Source organism: Rhinopithecus bieti, unplaced genomic scaffold (genome assembly GCF_001698545.2).
Source record: "Rhinopithecus bieti isolate Rb0 unplaced genomic scaffold, ASM169854v2 scaffold_31173, whole genome shotgun sequence".
Classification (NCBI taxonomy): Eukaryota; Metazoa; Chordata; class Mammalia; order Primates; family Cercopithecidae; genus Rhinopithecus; species Rhinopithecus bieti.
In genome coordinates this window covers 491,671-507,537 of record NW_016813861.1, presented here as the reverse complement: position 1 = coordinate 507,537, position 15,867 = coordinate 491,671, and the positions used below count along the sequence as shown (strand labels likewise).

Here is a 15,867-nt window from a genome sequence, read left to right as displayed (position 1 = left end):
ACAAGTGCAAATGATTATTACCAAAAAATAACCCCTGTCTTTGTGCTTCAGTCTGCCCTCCCTGTGGGTGGGGAAAGAAAGGTGTATTTTAATACTGCACAGAAATTCGGAGGGATTGGAAAAGGACTTTAATTCAAAGGGTCAGTATATATTTAAGCAGATAGAAAACATTACGTATATTCTATGTGAAGAGTCTAAAGTTCCCACCTGGTTTTCAGGGAACTTAGATTCGGTTGGAACAAATGGGCAGTTTTTCAAAAAGACAGGATTATATCACAGATGTACAACTGCATGAAATTATAGTACATGTAAAAATCAAATATTTGTCACATCTTAGTATAAGTGTACAGAAGGGAGTAGAAATGATGAATACAGAAGTTTGGAAACAGCTGGACTTAGGGCAAAGTTATTTTAATTACTAATATTATGTAACTCTTTTTAGGTTAAAAAACAAATTTATGGGCATTTGTATTTTCTCCTCCCAGTGATCACATGAGTTACATCCTATTATCATTCCCATTTTATGTATGAAGTAAAGGTTTGTCTCCATGTGATCCAGCTAAAAAACAAGATTTGTATTCATGGGAACCTAAAGGTTTAATTCCGATTTTTGTCTCAAGTTACTTGACAAGTCAGCATGGTTTTCCCTTAAACGGGGATAATGGTATGTGTCTCCGGGTAATTGGGAAGATTTTCTGCATCTCTCTTCTTAGCGCCAGTTTCCTACACTGGTAGCTACCACATCCTTATGCTTCTACATCCCTTTTGCTATACCTTGGTTTAGTCACTTGTTTGTTTCTGCTTAGACTTTAGTAATAGTCCCCTGAATCGACTCTTTGCCTTCTGTCTCAGGCCTCTGTATTGACTCTCCATAAAACTGTCAGATATACTTTTCCAAATGGAAATCTGTTATGTTATTTCTCTGCCTTAAATCTGCAGAGAGCTCCCGACTGTCTACGGGAAAAAGTTCAAACTCCTTAGTGTGGATTTCAAGATTCCAATGTCCATTTGAACACATTCCTCACCTACTTCAACTCAGACCAGTATCACCATCTGTGCTCCCCTGCTCTGACCGTTTCATATTACCTGTAGGTTCCTTAGTGTGTCCTCCCCTGTCCTGTCTCTATATATTTGTATGGGCTGTACTGTCTGCCAGGAATGTCCATTTTAATTATTTCCTGTTGGTAAACTACTGTAAAAATTCAACTGAGCAACAGTTTGTTGTATAAATCTCCCCAGTTGGTTAGTAGCTGGATGTACCAAACCGTTTCATAGCACTAGTTCTCTAGCTATTCTCTTTTAAAAATTAAAGTTAAAAGTTATTTTGTTGTTGTTATTGTTTGTTTTGTTTTGTGACGGAGTCTTGCTCTGTCACCAGGCTGGAGTGTAGCAGCGCGATCTCGGCTCACTGCAACCTCCGTCTCCAGGGTTCAAGTGATTCTCCTGCCTCAGCCTCCCAAGTAGCTGGGACTACAGACACGCACCACCACGCCCAGCTAATTTTTGTATTTTTAGTAGATGGGGTTTCACCATGTTAGCCAGGATGGTCTCGATCTCTTGACCTTGTGATTCACCCGCCTTGGCCTCTCAAAGTGCTGGGATTACAGGCGGCGTGAGCCACTGAGCCTGGCCTAAAAGTTATTTTTATCAACTGTACACACAAAATTTTCCATATCAACTGGTCCTATAAGGCTAAACAGGAAACAAGTTCCTTGTCTCACTCTTGTCTACATTCAGTTTCTACTTCAAAACTGCCACCTTCTACGATCTCAGTAGTTTCGTCTAGTTACCTCTGTATTTCTAAATGTGTGACACTTGTGACACTATTTCTTGATTTTTCCGTTTTAGATCTTAATTCCCCATTCTGAACAATGCAGGTTTGATTTCTGTTACACTTACTTAGTACCATCTTTCTTCCACTGTTTTCCCCATTCACCTGACACAATCAATAGTTAGGTTAAACTAATACTCAGTACTTACATTGTCATGGCTATGTTAACCACCATCCATAGGTTAACTATACAGTGTACTATGACTACATTTCTTGTTCATTCAGCTTTTTGTTAACCTGAAATTAGTAAGTTTAATTTTCTGTGAACTTACCACTGATTTCTTCCAAAATTCTTTGCCAAAGTTCATTCAAAGCATCAGGTGAGCTTTCATCCGCCCCCCTCCCACTTCCCCATCCCCTAGGAGACATCCTTCTGGAATCTTCCATCCTGTTGCTTTAACCTGAACCAGTTTCTTGCTGTCTATACCTCAATTATTATTCCATAATGTCCCTTCATCCTTTTGAAGAGAATGCCTCTGGTCTTTTTTGGTTGGTCTCTTGTTTTCTGAATCCCAAATGCTCCTTATCTTAGCTCACGCACACATCTGATTGCTATACCTTTTCTATTAGTTCACTAAGAAAAGACACATAGGAGTTACATTTTTTGAGACTTTGCATGTCTTGAAACATCTTTTTACTTTCACACATGTTTGATAGTTTGCTGGGTATAGAATTCTAGATTGAAAATAATTTTATTCAAAATTTTAAAGACATTTTGCCTTCCAAGAGTGCATTTGAGAAAACTGATGCTACTCTATTTTCTGATTCTCTTCCTGCCAAATTTGTTTTGTTGTTCATTTAAAATGGAACACTTTTAAAATATGGACCTTTTAGAATTGTTACTATATCCCTGGTGATCCAAAATGTCACAGCTTACCTTGATGTAGTTCTTTTTTTTATTCATTGTGCTGGGCATTGATGGGACCTTTTAATCTATAAATCCATGCCTTTCATTCTTGAAAAATGTACTTGAATAATTTCTTGGGTAATTTTTCCCTTCAATTTCTCTTCCAAAATTCCTATTATCCAGATGTTGGACCTCTTTGGCTGATTCTCTATTATTATTATTAATTTATTTCCTGTCCTCTATCTCTCTCTTTCTCTTCTATTTTATGGAGCCTCATCAAATTTATCTTCTAATCCTCTACTGAATTTTATATTTTATATTTTAAATTTTGAATAGCTCTTTTTGTTCTTAGACTTTTAAATGCATTGTCTTACTGCATTAATGTATTTTTTAAATTATAAATATGATAATATATTTTGTAAATCGATTTCTCTCTTCTTTTCCTTTGTGTCTTCCAAGTTTTTAAATTATCTTTATTTTTGTCTCATTCATAAAATGTCTTTGAATATTTAGCTTGCTGTGCATATTTGTTAATGACACACTAAGAAGCTAACTGGATGCTCTGCACTTATGGATGGAACTTGTTAAATGCTAGACTTCCCAGTACAATTACAGGGTTGGGAATCTTCACTGGGGGAGGTCCCCAAATGGTAGAATATATAGAGCTTTTCTCCCCTAGTAATTCTCCCATCTTCTTCTTGCAGGCATAAGCCTGACAGTGTTCTTTCTAGAACTTTGCCAAACAAGCAGACTGGAATAATATTCAGAATATAGACCTTCATGTAACCTTCCTTTTTAAAGAAGTGAATCACAGCTCTTATCTGGGCCTGGTTTTCTTGCATCCAGGGTTTTTGTTATTCTGTATTGTTAGAAAGTAAAATTTTAGTCTGTCAAGGAAGGGGAAGTGGCTATCTCTGAGCACGTCAGGTGTAGGTCTCTGTTTCTTAAACAGAATTTTAGCTAATACCTATAGACTCTTAGCTGTATACTCTACTTCCGTAAGTACTTGATGATTTATGTTTCAAGGGTCCCCAGAATCATAGTGTGATTTGGCTCAATTTTAAGGTTTTCTTAGAATAGGCTGGGATTTCTATTGTGTCATTCACTACTCACCCTTCTGCTTCCTGATTTTCTTATTAAAAAAAAAAATCCTGTTATCTCCTCTCCCTTTTTCATTAATCTCTTAAACATGCTTTTTTTCCTTCTTTTAAAATACTTTTACTGCCAATTTTGGAAGAAAAATGTAGTAAATGGTATGTGTTCATTCCTCCACTTTTATCTGAAATTCCTTTTCTGTCTTAATTTGGTTCAGCTTATATCCACATACACCAAGGCTAGTCTTAAAGATAAAATCAATTATTTTAATTTTAATTTTATCAGCTTTGGTCAATAATTTTGTTTCTACGTTCTTCAGACTTAATCAGTTTTTATATAAGTCAAAGTTGGTTGAGTATTTTAAGTTTCTATTACCATAATGATTTCATATTCAAACACTGGATAAGAAAAGTTGATTATGGGCTTGGCATCTATCTATACGGTTTTACAGAAAGAGAGAGAAAAAAACACTTTTAGATAGTGGTATCAAAAAAGGGTGATATATATTTTTATCATCTCCTCTCCTTCCTTGTTTGCAAGCTACTAACAGTCACACCCAAGGATAAAACATTCCTATGCATTTACAGCCTTTTCACTTCCAAAGACCTGACTGCTAAACAAAGGCAGCTTGACCAGCCCACAGTTTTATGATGGGCTTGAGAGGGGCTTTGTTTCACATTCTGGTTGTATTTTCAGTGGGGCTCATTCTTAACTGTTTCATGATTTGGGGAGACACATTACTGATTTTATTGTTCAGAGCCTTTCTTCTCCTTTTTCTTGCAGAATGAGTGATGTTCCATATGGAGGATTAAGATATATAATAACAAAACAGAAACTCTCACGTTTAGCTGTAGTTAGATTTATGGTTAAGTTTATGGAGATTACTTAGGGCTGGGAACACATGTCCAAAAATGTCTCTGCAGTTACCACTGTGCATGGGGTGAGACGCTGTTACAGACTATGGACAGTAAACACCTCTGAGGTTGTGTGTCACTTCCTGTAGGCCCATGAGTCTTTCTGAGTTAAGTAGAAAGGTGTCTGTTAGTAATGCAAACAAAACCTAGTTTAACCTCTGATTCCCAACATCTGGAATACTTATCTCTGTGGCAATTGTGCGGTTCACTGAACACTCACCATTCCAATGGTCCACTGAAGAAGGATTTTGGCTTGAAAAGAGACCGCCATGGAAAAAAAAGTCTAATTCAGAGTAGTTATCACTGAGAATACGAAAAGGATTTGTGATGGCGATGTCCCTCTGACTCCACAGCTGGTCTGCGTGGATTGTGCTCTAGTGAGAGCCTGTTTTCCTAATGCTGTGAGAAAAGACATAGATCCTTCCTTTGGACCTTATTGCAAACACAAGTTTTTTTTTTTTTTTTTTTTTACTTTTAAAATCTTTTTTACTTAAAAATTATTTTTTAATTTTTTTTTTTTTTTTTTTTTCTTTTCAGAAATGGATGAAGGATTCAAGTATACTTTTTTGATGTCCTGTGGCCATCTTTGCATTTTTATATTCTTCATTAAACATAAAACAAAGAGTTTTGGTCCTGAATACAAGAGAATATAAGTTGTTAAGACCATTAACAACTCGTTAATGGTAGCAGGCATTCTGGATCTTTTCCCACAGCTTCTGGGGCCACACTCTTTCTCAAATGCTGGGTAGAACAGAAAGTGTGGTTAAGGCTGATTTGAGAATGAAGTAGGAATTGGTGCAGCAGTTTTGCAATGGCATCAAGATCCAAGGTCAGGGAAGAAGCAAGACCTTTACCCACCAGAGTTAACTATAAGCCATAAAAGTATCTAGGAGCAGACCTGAGTGAAGCACGTGTTCAGTTAGTTATTGAAACAAAAGTATGTAGCTCCTCTCAAGTTCCTGGTAACTACTTCAGGGCTGATTGACTAGGTATTTCTGTGTGTATGTAATTGCTTTTCTCCATTTAAGAGTAAACTAGAAGGAACAGATACTATATAGCTTATGGAGGTTTATTTCTTCTAGCAAGTGGCAACTTTAGTTTTTTATTGGTTGAAGCCCTTGGGCACGTTTTAAAATATTGCCTTGTAAAATGTGATGAGTGTATTCCTAAAGCTCTAGTGTCCTAACTGAGCTCTCCACAGCCCCACATTCCTTTTACATGCATGTCTCCTAACTGGATATTCAGGAAATTTTTTTTCTACCAACTTCTCATTGATAATATAAATAACCATCATTTGTATAACATAGAATAGCTTATAAATACTGTCACATGCCTGACCTCATTGGTCCTTACTCTGTGAAGCAAATATAGTTGTTACTGTTTTACAAATGACAAAAGAGATGCTGAGAAAAATGGATTTGACCAAGGTCACACAGTTAATAAATAATAAAGGTGAATTCAGAATGCAAGACTTCAGACTCCAAAACACTTCATTGTTTTTTAAGCAGAGTTAAGATCCTTTGCGTTCCTCTTCATCAGAGAATAACAGTCAAACATAAAAATAGCTTATTTATAATTATAGGCCAAAGCAGTAGCAGAGAGCTAAAAGAATTAATTACTGAGTATTTATTGATACTTGTATTATGTCCATTACTGTGTTAAGAACCATATATCAGTGGTTTGCGAAAGCTTTTTCTTATGCCAGTTTTATAAGGAAACTTTCAGCAAAATGAGATAAATAAGAACTCTATTCAAACATATGTACCTCTCCACACATACATCTCCATTATGAGATTTCTAATCACCCTTCTCTGCTTTAGCTTTTCTTCTTAGCATTATCACTACCTGACACTATAACTTATTTATAGTGTATATTGGCTACAAATTCCGATAAAATGTAAACACAAATTAGAGCACAGATTTTTGTCTGTTGTGTTTATTGCTGTATACTCAGCAGTTAGAGTTACACCTGGCACGTAGTAGGCATTCCATAAATGTTTGTGGAATGAATTAATGAATGACAAAGCTAACATACATTAAAGCAAAATAACCAAGTCTTTAATAGGGTTATATGAAATCTAGCTACAAAAAGGATTCAGAGAAGGGGGAAAGTTTAAAGCTAACATTTTTCGAAGAAGAGTCTGAAGAAAAAATGCTATTCATGCAGGGTTGTGAAATCTAGACTGGGTTTGAATAGTTGAGATGACGAAGGGAGCTATTAAAGCTGAAGAGAGTAAAGAAGCAAAGGTGAGTAGACGTCAATGAGTAACAGTGAAGACCCAGCAATGCCTGGAGTAAATTAAGGTGATCTATGTCTCCGGCTTTCCAAGGTACTCCCCAAAGTGTTTAGCTAACGATTTATTCTTACATGTACATGTTTTTACCTTTTGTAGAAACAAATTTATTTGTGTGTATTTTTCTTGAATTCTGAATACAATGGATACAATAGAGAGCAGAAATCAATTATTTAATATACTAGAAAAATGCCTTTTGTGAGTGGTTCAAAGAAATAGCTCTAGATGATAGAAGAGACTTGGAAGTGAATTACAGGTTTCAGTATGCACTGCTGTGCTGGTTGACAAGTGAACAAACACCTTCATAAATTAATAGCTCTTAATTGTAGCTTGAAAGGCAAATAAATGGGTGGTTTAGATTTTTTGTCTCATTTCATCCGTAATGTTATGAAGTATGACCCCTGTTGAGTTTTTCTTGGTTGAAAATAGTGAGCTAAAATTCAGTTGTTTTTCCAATGACTTTGTCCAGGTTAATTCTTTACTTCCATCTTCTCATTGCTTAAACAGGAATATAAGGTCATGTTCATTAATCGTTTATATGTATTTAGTACTTTAGAGACAGTGACCTAATTTTGATAGTTCATGATATATTTTGATATGTGACTTGCCACTGCATTGCAAATAATATCCTAGTATGACTTCCTGCTGCATTTCTTGGACTGATGCTGACTTTTCTGAGGTTATTGCTAGAATGCTCTTTTTTTTTTTATTCTAAGGCATTTTTTTCATGGCTTATTTTTAGATTTTATATAGCATCTTTCCTTTGAGGGGCTCAAGGCAAATTTTGCAAATATGAACAATCTTCTTTGGTCAGTGTGTTTTGGTTTGGAGAAGGAAAAGAAATGAATAGTAATTTCCTACGTCTGTATGTCCTACTAAAAAATCAAACTGAATGCGTTTCTTACTTTTCCTTTTCTCTGACTTAAGGAGTTTTATTTTATACAGAGGCTTAACAGAGAGAGCTTAGACTTTGAATCACCAGTGAGGAGAATGAACCATTAAAACAAAACACAGCAGAGAGAGCCTTCAGGAAAGACAGTGTTAAAGCACAAGGCAGATTGTCAAAAAATGCTCTAGGTGATTGCGAAAACCCTCTGCAAGGATGTTTTCAGTCAACACAAGTGGGTCGCTTAATTTTTCGAGTGAATGCCCTTAACGGGGGGACTTTAGTTGCAGTCTCACTAGCCAGAGCTGTCTCATTATAGGAGATGTGGTCCAGTCTATGAAATGTTTATTTTGTAACTAACCCCTCTAGCAGTGGAGGGAACTGTTTACTATTCCTTCTTGTTCTCTAGTGTGTGTATGTGTGGTTTTTTTTCCCCTCTTAATTAAAGAAATCACTGTTGAACTTCAGAAACCTCTCCAGGAAGAAAAAAATAAAGAGAAGGAAAGAGGGAGAGGGAGAGGGAGGGAGGGGAAGTGAGGGTGGGGAGAGAGAGAGAGAGAGAGAGAGAGAGAGAGAGAGAGAGAGAGAGAGAGAGAACAGAGGGAAGAAAAAGAAAGAGAAAAGAAAATAGGGTTGAAAACTGTGTCTTTTGCTCATTCATTCTTAAGGATTATTTCCAGAAGAAGAATTGTAATATTCATTGACCTCCCCAGGAGTGTGCGTGCATGAAAATGTGTGTGAACGTTTGTGTGCCGGTCTGAGTAGGAAACAGCGCTGTGTAAACAGTGTCAGTGTATCCCACCAGCTAACATTCAAAGTTTTCTTTGTTAATGATATTCTGAAGGAGAATAAAAGATGGAACCTGGTGCTATTCCATATGAACAAAAATTACATAAGCCAGTAGGAAAATCTAAATTCTGAATTTGGTTTGGATTTCATTTGAGTTTGCAAAATTATTAGGCAATGGCATACTGTTTGAAGGGAATGTTTGTCTTTTCATTCTAGCCAGCAGCAAAGTATCGCAAAGGAGATAAACATCTAAAAGAAAGGAACTAAAACAGGTAAGTCTGAGTAGTCTGTGATCTTAGAACATAAACCCAAGACACCTTTAAAACACGTAATCATGCCTATTTCCACATGCCCCAGAGCTACCAACATTTTAAAATATTGAAAGTAGATGGCTCATAAAAACATATTTTTAATATTACAGAGGGCTTAGAATGGTGGCAATGTGAAATGCATCCAAAAATTAAGGTTATGGTTTAGAAAATGCCCAGTTATTAGACATATGAAGTAGATAAGTGAAAGAAACATTTGAAATCTTTGCTTTATGTAGTAATTATGTTCCTGACGGGTCCCATCATAATTAAATGAGCAGCTTCTATTTATAAATGTGTTAGAAAGCCTTAAGATAGAAAATGCTCTGTTCTTTTAGATTCGGAGTTTAGAATTTGTAGTTTCACATATATTATGGGAAGCTTGGTAATGTATCCTTACAGTATTGGGCTCATTGACTCAGTTCCAGTGTAATAGAAACAGACTCAAGTTTCCTTGCTCAGAGCTGCCTCATACGGCTGTGCGGGCTGAATAGAACTGAACTCTAGAGTCACCATTCACACAGACGACAGTGCAAAGTATGACACCTAGAACTACATAATGCTTGAAATACAATAATCACAGTGAGAGGGTGCTCAAATACCTCTTGGTTGATTACAGTGGTGTGAAATTCATGTTGGTAGTAAATTCAGACTTACTTCCTAATATAATTTGAATAATTCAAAGAAAGTCTTCTACTAAACACTTTATGCCAGAAACCAAGAAATTGAGTAATCATTTATTCCCAGAGATTCAGAGAATTTTCTAAATTTCTCTTTCTTCTCTTTTATCCTCTCCCTTAAATGAACATACTAATCTTGCAGTAAATTTGTTTAAAAGCAAATAATCATTTTGAAATGTCAATAATGATGTCCCAAGGTTCTAATTTATCTTTTAAAGAGGATTGCATTTCATATTTTGAATTGGTTTTAAGAAGGCTAACATTTTACTATATAATCCTTTATGCTTTAAAGGTATTTGATATAAACTGTGTTATGTGATTGTTATGACTATGCCATGAAAGAGGAAATGAGCATGATCATTCTATGTTACAGACAAGAAAGTCATTGCTCAGGAAAGTAACAGCCGTATTCAAGGTCACCCAGAAAGTAAGGACAAAGCTAGGATGACAATCATTTCTATATTTTCTACTTTCAGGCTAATTATTTACATTTTTATGTTAAATCATAAAATTTAATGTATCTATTTATCTAACATATCTATGATTTTTCTTTCTTTTTTTTTTCTGTTTGTTAGTGTACTAGTGAAATTGGAAATATACCTATTAAATACTAAAGACAAGGAAAATGTATCCTGCTAGGTTGGAAAAAATTTAAAATTAGTGAAAAGATAAAATATTATGTACTGGAAGATTAATGAACTCACTCTCAGTGGTCCCAAGTTCATTTTTCTCATGCTAGAAAAGATTCCTTAGAATTATGCATATAAATTATCAAATAAAATCAATAAATCCATTAAATCTCCCTTCTCACACACACCATCAATGGATAACAAAATTGGGTTGGTGGTAACTTTTACGTGTTAACAGGTTGTTCCAATTATTGGGTAGAGACAGGTTTTGTAACTTCCGGAAATCTTAAAACGTCTTGTCTCTCAACTCAGTGACTGAAGTGTAGCAATATGGGTTGAATCATTTTCTCATCTTTATTTCTGATATTGACTCTAATAAGTTAAAATTGCAAGTGTTGGTAATAAGCAATCTGGAGGATTAGCCAAAGTACACTGTTTGCCTGTGTCAGAACCTGTTAGTCAGGCTCTGCAGGACTGACCTACATTGCCTCTTAATGCATCTCTTTGTAGAAAGGTAATTCTAATATTACCATTGACCTACCTATTACTTAACCTCATTTATTAAATATCTTCCATGTGCAGGATATTTTACCAGATAAAGAAATTACGAAGAGTAAGGGCATAGAGTAAAAACAGAAAGAGATCTATTTTAGATGAACACTGAACTTTATGTCACAGAAACAATCCACTAATATACGGTTCAATATGCATTACTTGCTTTGACAACCATAAGTACCTTTAGTAAATAAATGCATTTATTGTACATTACAATGAAAAATGTGTTAAATAACAAATGAGTGATTACTAAAAGCCTATTTTAAACATACATAAGAACAACTAATTTCATGAATGAAAGTGCATATCTGGTGGACATATGTAATCTCACAACATTGGTTTCACTCAAGTTTTAAGCATTTTACAGCATCTTTGTATATTATGGGACAGCATATCTATCTTAGAAACATGCCATCTATCTTAGAAAAAAGTAACAAAATTAAAATTTATCACTTTTGCTTATGTGAAAGTGGTACATTTTAATTTTATTATGTCAGTAATGAAGATTATATGTTGGCATACTGAATCCTGTTTTATCTCCAGGTTTTATTCATAAATGTCTCACTGTTGGAACCTGCATGAATGAAAGCTGAATCTCAAAAATCAGACATGTTGGACTTGGAATAATGTCCACGTTCTGATTCCAATCTGTGCTTAAATCTGAACCACTCAGTTCTTCATGCTTGTTGGAATCCTCCTAAGACTGGAATTTCCTGGGAGATATCCAGTGCTTTTTGGGCTGTAAACAGCAAAACAAACAGCCTTTCTTGTAATATGCTATGTCTAGTGCTAACTGAATTCAAGAAGTTTATGGGTGTGGGGAAAGTAACTTGATTTCTTTGCAAACTTACAAATTTGGTTCAGCTTAAATTTTGACCAAAAATTCATCTCTGGAATGAATATGTTTTGGAATAATCCTTTGCTATTAGTTATAAATGTGGTAAATATTGTTTAAACAATAAAATATTATTTTATACAGCAAATTATGGCAACAAATTCCTTGTAGTGATTTTTTAAAATCTTTAAATCATAGATAAGGATTTATTATGCTCCATGTCAATTATATGCATGTTTGTGTGTATGTGTGTGTATATATATTTCATTTAATCTCTGAGAACAGTCTGAATTTTCATGTTTCTCTATTGTACACAACTGAAAAACTTAAGACAAACACAAAGAAATCACTTATTAGTACATTGATAAACGTGCTTGATGCCAAATATAGACACACTAAATACATTTAATTCTTCTATAAGAACTCTTAAACATCTACAAGAAACATCTTATCAAATTGATTTCCCCCTTTGTCCTTAGTAAAAACATCCTAACGTTTTCAGTTTGACACATGCCACTTAGTTAAACAATGACATTTCCCAACCTCCTTTGCATTTAAGTGTTGTCATATGACTAGGTTATGCCCAAAGACAATTAAGTAAAACTGTTGGGTATAATTTTTCTGGAAAGTCTCCTTACAAATATGAGGGTTTTTCCTTGCCCTCTTTTTTTCCTTGTTATTTAGAGTATGAGTATTATGTCTGTAGCTCCAGCAGTCATCTTGGACCAGAATATGATGGTCTGGAGAATGTAAACCATGTGCAGAATGATACTTAAAGACAAGGGACGGTGTACTTCATTGAACCATAAAGCTGCCATAGTTGCCTTGGATACTCCCCTTGTGGACACCTTTTATGTGCAAGAAAAATAAACTATCTTGTTTAAGCCACTGTTATTTGTGGAATTTTCATTACATGCAGTTGAACCAAGTCATAATGAATTTAGGACTATGATTGGGTTGCTGCAAAACAGAACCTAAAATATGACTTTGGCTAAGTGAAGTGAGTGGAGAGGAAGACGTTAAGAGGTGAAAAACTGTTAACCACGTTATGTGGTTGCAAAACATTTAGTCAAGTTATTGCCTACTACGTCTTTGAAGACTACATGCTTCGTAATGCATGGTTGGACGAATGATAGGAAACGTTAGTGTATTTTAATTGTCTTTTGTTCTTTACATCAAGAAAGCTAAACTCAGACTAAGACAAAAACCTCAGAAATCCTAGATGGGAAGGGGGGATTCAGAGACGCTCAGTTTGCCTTCAGCCTACAATCTAAGTATGACATAGAGGCCTGTAATTTCAAGGCTAGTAGGATTGACAAAACAAAACTACCCTCATACACGCCACACTGAATTACTTTCCTTTAAGATTTCTGTACCAAAACCTGGGATTCAGACAACTGACAAAAATCCCAGTGAAGATGCTGACTTCTACTCATGTTTCAAGGGATCTTCGAGTAAATGCCAGTTATTGGTGCCAATGCCAGCAAGTTAAGGATTGGAATCTTCAGGTTAGAAACTATGTCTATGGCTACTTTAACATGCAATTAACTACACATACTCACACGAAATCCAGAAAACTTTTCTGAGTGGATCTTGATGGCATCTACTAAGGTCCAAAAGTAGAAAGGATACCAGGATTCTCCAAAAAGAGATACCATCAAGGGAAAGAAAGGACTAGGTACTAGTTTTTACAGAGCTAGATAAATCAAAGAAAGGTTGAAACCTTAGTAAGCATCCATTTTGGAATGGTATGGTCCTTTGAGTAGCTATGGTTGAACATGTGAGTGTAAACCAAGATGGCTGACATATTTGGTGGCAAGAGAGAGTAGATTACTGTGGCCCATGCAGGATTTGTAATCACTGTGGGAATCACGGATTTATGAGTCTGTGCAAAGTCAGTTTTGTATATCTACACATTGTAGCAGCAAAAAGCATCAGCAATATCAGTCTAGTGTCTTCCAATTTCTCTCTGCACTGGAAATTTGGGGGAAAAAAAGAAAAAAAAGGGCCAGGCACAGTGGCTCACGCCTGTAATCCCAGCACTTTGGGAGGCCGAGGCGGGCAGATCACGAGGTCAGGAGATTGAAACCATCCCGGCTAACACGGTGAAACCCCATCTCTACTAAAAATACAACAACAACAAAAAATTAGCCGGGCGTGGTGGTAGCTGCCAGTAGTCCCAGCTACTTGGGAGGCTGAGGCAGGAGAATGGCGTGGACCCGGAAGGCGGAGCTTGCAGTGAGCAGTGATCGCGCCACTGTACTCCAGCCTGGGCGACAGGGCAAGACTCCATCTCAAAAAAAAAAGAAAAAAGAAAAAAAAGAAAGCCTGGCCAGTTGTGGTGGCTCCTGCCTGTAATCCCAGTAATCCCGACACTTTGGGAGGCCAAGGCAGGTGGGTCACCTGAGGCCAGGAGTTCAAGATCAGCCTGGCCAATATGGTGAAACCCCGTCTCTACTAAAAATACAAAAATTAGCCAGGTGGAGTGGCATGTGCCTGTAATCCCAGCTACTGGGGAGGCTGAGGCAGGAGAATCTCTTGAACCCAGGAGGCAGAGGTTGCAGTGAGCTGAGATCATGCCAACGCACTCCAGCCTGGGTGACACAGCGAGACCCCATCTCAAAAAAAGAAAAAAGAAAAAAAGAAAGAAAAGAAAAGGAAAGAAAGAGAGAAAGAAAGAAAGAAAGGAAGGAAGGGAGAGAGAGAAAGAAAGAAAAGAAAGAAAGAAACCTATTTGGACTGAATAAGGCCTGATATTAATAGAAAAGTGTAGTTGGGGAGAGAGAGATTGGACTTTCTGTTACAAAGGATGTGGTAGTCCAAGAAATTACTCAAAAATGTTTTTCAAAGGGGATTAGGTTTCCACCACATGTTGATGAAGTTGGTTATCCTGGGTACATTAAAAAATGGCTTCTACCACTAAAGCAGGCTGAAAATCAGTACTACACAAATAGGTTTTTGACTAAGATTACATGAGTTCTTGTGCAAGGAAAAGAAATCGTGAAAGTGGTATTTTAAATAAACCAATCTTTCCCATTAGTTTTCTCCTCTTCTCTGTTTCCCTCTGTCTGTTTCCTCCCACTCCTTTTCTACCTCTTCCTTCCCCTCCTGCCCCTCTCCCTACACTCAGCATGAAGAGTTCTGGAAATGATTTAACAGTCATAATACAATAATCCTAGTGATTATAACGTGCTTGCCTTTTTTTATAACTTTTCTTTTTTATTTCTCAATTATTTGGCTACTGTCAATTTTCTTTTCTTATTCTATGCCAAATAAGAGCATAGATCTGTTGTTTTTTATTCCCTTGACTGATCTCAACTAGATCTTGGCCATGATCTCATGCATGGCCAGGTGCAGTGGCTCTTGCCTGTAATCCCAGCACTTTGGGAGGCTGAGTTGGGAGGATCACTTGAGCCCAGGAGTTTGAGACCAGCCTGGGCAACATGGTGAGACCCCGTTACTACAAAAAATACAAAAATACCAGCTTGGTGTAGTCCCAGCTACTCGGGAGGCTGAGGTAGGAGGATCACCTGAGCCTCAGAGGTTTAGACTGCAGTGAGCCATGGTCACACCAATGCACTCCAGCCTGGGTAACAGAGTGAGACCCTGTCTCAAAAAACAAACAAACAAACAAACAAAACTAGCTCCATTCATATTTTATATCTTGTATCTACTTCCTAGAGAAAAGGATTAGAATTCAACTGGATTCAAAATAGATGTCTCCTGTTATTTAAACATGTAAATTACACACACACACACACACACACACACACACTTTGGCATGGATTGCTTTTTCCAATAACTTCTGATCAAAATTTCCCCATTTATTGCAAATGTAGCTATACGTTAATCTTGGAGTAACCCCAAAGCAATGATCTCTCTGAGCCACTTTATCCCTACAAACCTGTTTCCAAAACTCACATAGCCTGCTGCCATTCTTTTCTATCCATCTGTTCTTTAAGTTTTGACTGGAGTTTGTTTTTTGAAAAGCTATGAAGAGTTAGTGATATGCATTTTTCAAGTCCAAAGACTTCCTCTAGATAAATTAGTTACATGTACTTACTTTTCCTTGCTGCAGATTTTTCTTTATTCATTGTACTTTAAATTTCTCATAATTGATGGGTATGAACATACTTCATTTTATTATGCTTTATGCTTTGCAGATGTGTCTTTTTTTTTTTTTTTTTTTTTTTTTTTTTTTTTT

General features: G+C 36.3%; 1 long non-coding RNA gene across 1 annotated transcript; it reads left to right on the top strand.

The window, feature by feature from the left end:
- Positions 1-6,889: 6,889 nt before the first annotated feature.
- LOC108513279 (uncharacterized) lies at positions 6,890-12,547 on the top strand. The gene is made up of 3 exons (XR_001880844.1): positions 6,890-7,017; positions 8,873-8,928; positions 11,372-12,547. It is a non-coding gene; the product is annotated as an uncharacterized LOC108513279 (long non-coding RNA).
- Positions 12,548-15,867: the final 3,320 nt, after the last annotated feature.